The 4,869-nt window shown below is 32.7% G+C and overlaps 1 protein-coding gene across 11 annotated transcripts in view; it reads right to left on the bottom strand.

Moving 5' to 3' along the window:
* LOC122627733 (tropomyosin Per a 7.0102) overlaps positions 1-3,413 on the bottom strand; it is a 49,856-nt gene extending 46,443 nt beyond the window's left edge. For all 11 annotated transcript variants that reach the window (XM_043809154.1, XM_043809155.1, XM_043809157.1 and 8 more), the window contains exon 1: positions 3,256-3,413. The gene's annotated coding sequence lies outside the window, so the exon portion shown is untranslated. The remainder of the gene's footprint in view (positions 1-3,255) is intronic.
* Between the last annotated feature and the right edge of the window lie 1,456 nt (positions 3,414-4,869).

Raw genomic sequence — 4,869 nt, 5'->3', positions numbered from 1 at the left:
TTTCTTTGAACAAAGTACAAAAATTCGGTTTGAATTTTTCTTTAAGATCATTATGTACGCCAATGGGGAGAGAAGTAAACGCGTGTCCGCGTCACTGGTTTATGCGCGAGCGAATGTGCGCGATTTCGAGCGAGCTGTTATAGCCGGTATAGTAATCAGAGATGCCAGGGCTGAAGCCGAGGAACAGAAAGGACATCGAGCCTTCCACAATGTGACGCCTTCCAGGAAAAATAGATTATCGCGATATTCCGGGGATATTCCGATAAAGGATTTCCTTTCGGACGATCTTCTACGCCGTTGCATTTAATTTAATTTCTTTTTTTTCTCTTTTTTTGGAGCCCCTTTTTCGTTCTTTTTCTTCTTCTTTTTTTTTTTCTTTCGTCGAATCTTACGACGAATAAATAATCTTCGTCGTATTATAGCAAATGAAAATTTTGAAAAGGACAGAATAAAAGAAAAAAAAAGAAAAAAAAACGAGAATAGAATGATATATTAGAACGAAAGAAAAAGAAAAAGAGATAACGGATCGTTCTTCTTTCTCTTTTTTCATTTCCATTTCGCGTTCGATCAATCGATTAATCGATTAAAAGAAGAAAGAAGAAAAATAAAGAAGAATTCAATGATCTCGATCGAGATAGAAACTTGTATTAAACGTAATAACAATGCGACGGTGCAGGCAAATAATTGCAATGCACGATCGATGATAAAAAAAGAAAAAGTAAAAAAAAGAAAAGAAAAAAGAGGAAAAAAAAAAGAGAAGGAAATAAAAATCCACATCTGCTTCCTCATTTTTTTTTTTTTTTTTTTGATTAAATAAAGAGAAAAAATAATGCTAAAGATAAAGATTCAACAGCGACAGAGAGATAGAGAAAGGCAAGAAAAAAATACAATAAAATAAAATTAGAAAAAAAATGGTCGGATAAAAAAGAGAAAATTAAATGGAACAAAGAATCCGCCAGTCGGTCCTTCCTCCTTTTGCATTTTTATTTCTTTATTTTATTTCTTATCTTTTTCTCGAGGAAGAAGGAAGAAAATAAAAAAATAATTCGACACATACACACACACATACACATATGTGCATATATGTATATATATATATATATATATATATCACAAGCTCGCGATCCAAAGTGCGTGCATCGCGACCGAGGGTTATTTATAAGTGCGAGAGGGTAAGAGGAGGTGAAGGAAGAGCAGGAGGAGAATGAAGAGGGGAGGAAGAGGAGGAGGAGGAGGAGGAAATAGCGGGGAAGAGGCGGCAGGACTGAGATCGTTACCGCCTGACGCCGACACCGAACGAACCATTTCGGGTTACGTACGAGGAGGATCGTCCCTCGGTGTCTCGTTACATTTCGACGATAAATACGATTTTGTCAAAAAATTCGACCATTTTCTTTTTTCTCCTTTCTTTCTTCCTTCTTTCATTCATTTCACATTTCGCATCATGTAAAAACACGAAATATCATTCTCAACGATTATTCCCACAAATTTGCACCGTACGAATTTTTTTTTTTTTTTTTTTTTTTTTTTTATACACAACACGAATCGATATTGCACAATTTTTCTCCTTATCGATCTTTTTTGTCTTTTCTTCTTTTTCCTTTGTCTATTTTTTCCTTCATTCACCTTTGCGAGAGAATTATTACGAGATTAATTATAAAAAAAAAAAAAAAAATAAAAAAAAAAAAGGAAAAGAAAAATTATTCGATTTATCGATTTTTATATACGCAATCTTTGGATAGTTATGAAATCATTTTTTTTCTTTTCTTTTCTTTTCTTTTCGTTTCTTGCCTGGTTCCAAGCCCTGCTTCCGTCTTTGGCAATAGTTCGTGATTAGCAAAAATATCTACGTGTGTATGTATGTATATATATATATATATATATATGTATATCGAAATCGGGTCGAATCGGAGTAACTCGAGCTCCCTCGGCGAGCTATGTTTGTATACGCATGCTAAAAAAAAATAAAAAGAAAGAGAGAGAGAGAGAGAGAGAGAAAGAAAGAAAGAAGAGTATTTCGTGAGTCATCCATTTCTGATGATGGTATCACCGAGTTTTATAGAAACTTTTCGAACTTTTACTTTCTCGCACTTTTTCAAAACTTCAACAACTTTTTCCGAAATAACAACGAACAAAACTACAACAATAATAACGACAAGAAAAATTATGAAACGACGAATTAATAATATTTTATTTAAAAAATTCGATCGAGATCAGTGAACGCCCGACACACACACACACACACACACACACATATCTCGAACGAGATCTCGACCTTGTTCGATCTCGATCATAAACGAAGGATACATACTTACATACGTACGTACATAAATCTCAAGGACGATCGCAAACGTGGAAAAGAAAAAAAGAGAAAAAAAATTCGAATTCAACTTTTCTCTCTCTCTTTCTCTTTCTGTCTTTCTCGTTTCAAATACTTCAGACTATTCTACGTCGTGTATTTTTTTTTCTTTCTTTCTTTCTTTTTTTTTTTTTTCGTTCACGTCGAGACGCGAGTTTGCACGTTCGAGAATTCCATAAACTCGTCGATCCTTCCCTCTCTCTCTCTCTCTCTCTCTCTCTTTCTCTCTCAGACACTCTTTCCTTCTCTCTTTCTTTCTCTTTCTTTCTCATGGTTTAAGCTTCACCCTACGGTCGAAAGATATCCTTTCTCGATCGGTTTCACTTTCTTCGAAAACGATGCACGATCTTTTCACCTCACTGACGATTATTATTTTTCTATGTTATTTCACTGATAATAAATCCTTTTTCTGTCTCTCTCTTTCTCTCTCTTTATTTTTTATTTTTTTCTTTTTTTTTTTCTTAAACAACTTACTCAAGGATTCAGTTTCGAAGTCTCGTCAAAATATTAAAATATACGATTGTCCTTATCTTTTTTTCTATCCTTCTATATCTCTTTCTTTTTTTCTATCTACATATATATATACATATTATACTTTATATTATTAATTGTTTTTCATACTTTACATAACAAAAGTTTGCTTTTTCTTATTTTTTCGGAATTCGTACGATCAGTTATATACTATTACACATTAACTATTTTTAGCTATTTTTATCACGTAATATATATATATATATACACACACATATACATACATACCTACATATATATGTATATTATACGTATGTATATGCATATACATATACTTTACTAACTAATTTTTCCTTCAATATATTTTTACTTTTTAATTCCCTTCTCTCTATAACTTAAGAAAGTCTGTGCACGTGTGTACTCACACTGAGTAAACTCAGGGGGGGAAGAAAGAATTTGCTCGTTGTCGTCCGGTTGAGTTGCGTTCGAGCTAAAAGCTAAGACACGACTGCTCTGTGTAGACGATACTCGAAGCTACCGAGAACGAAACTCCCACCTTCTTCCTCGCGTTCTTCGGCCGAGGACTCTGCACGTATACACACATCTATGAAAACACACGTACGTATATATCGAACACATACGTATAAATATACAAACACATATACACATATACTTGTATACGCTTGCTTTGCTCTATAGTATAAGTATGTACCTATCTCTTCTCTTTCTCTCTCTCTCTCTCTGTCTGTCTCTCTTTCTCTCATTATTCACCCCTTCTTCTTCTTTTTCTTCTTCGTTATCCTCTTCCTCCTTCCTTCTTCTTTTCTTCCTTCCTTCCTTCCTTCCTCTTCGAAAACGTATACCTCCTCGAATATCTTTAGAATAATCCCCAAGAGTTTTCTATTAGAATTCTATTTCTTAGCAATGGCCAAGAATTTTGAAATTGTATTATATGTGGACAATCGACGATATTACAACTACACGATTCTGTAATACGTGCCAAAGTCAAAGTCAACGTATCACCAAACGATCGCTATTCGTTCATTTCAAATCATTTGTTCGGTAGTACAATTATTATCGCTAGGATTTCAATGAGATCATACAAACGTATCTGTTTTTCAAAAGTCCTTTATTTTACGATTTTTGAGAATTCTTTGTTGTTTGCTTTTAGACGACTTATTAGTTATCTCGTAGATAAATTTCCTTGAAAGATATATCGTAATTATCTCTTTTTCTTATTCTTTTTTTTTTTTTTTTTAACTTTCTTCTTTCTTTCTTTTCTTTTTGTTTCTTAATAATTATACTTGATATATACGCGATCTTAAAAATAAATTGCTTTGTCATCGATTTTAGAAAATTTGTCAGTTGTTTTACGGATTCGCACTCGATTGAAAGCTATATATCGCAATTATTTTTTATCATACAAAACAAAAAATATCTCTTCATAAAATCAAAATCAAAGAAATCTGTGTCAACTGATTTTAAGGAAAAAAAAAAAAAAAAGAAAAAAAAAAGAAAGGAAGAAAACTGTATTAGTCATTTCATAGACTTGTTTAAATCAGAAAAGTTATCGTAATGAAATTTTAATTTGTTAAAAAATGAAGAAACACTATCGAAATCGAAGCCAACAGTTTCGCGTTTATTAAAATCTCGACGATCTATCGATGGTTATATTAACTCGTTAGAAAAATATTTATTTATTATAATACATTAACAATCATTCATTATATAATCCAACAAAGATATTAACAATTTTTCAATTCGATATTTATTTGTAATACGGTCGATCGTCTCTTTTGGATGGATCAACGTGCCATGTAATGTCAGCGTATCCCAATTTCGAGAGGATTTATAATTAGATCGAGAAAATGGCAGCTGTTGGAGAACGAAAGCGTATTCGCGATATCATTGACGCGTTACGTCAGATCTATAACTCTCGTTAAATAACTTTTCCAAGGCATTTCGAAAACTTTGGAATTTTTTTTACGCACGCGAAATATTCTTTTTGGGATATGAGAGGCAAGAATAGAAAAGCAAAA

The sequence above is a fragment of the Vespula pensylvanica genome, chromosome 3 (genome assembly GCF_014466175.1).
Source record: "Vespula pensylvanica isolate Volc-1 chromosome 3, ASM1446617v1, whole genome shotgun sequence".
NCBI classification, from domain to species: domain Eukaryota; kingdom Metazoa; phylum Arthropoda; class Insecta; order Hymenoptera; family Vespidae; genus Vespula; species Vespula pensylvanica.
The sequence above is the reverse complement of the archived record's forward strand: the minus strand, read 5'-3'. Positions and strand labels throughout refer to the sequence as shown.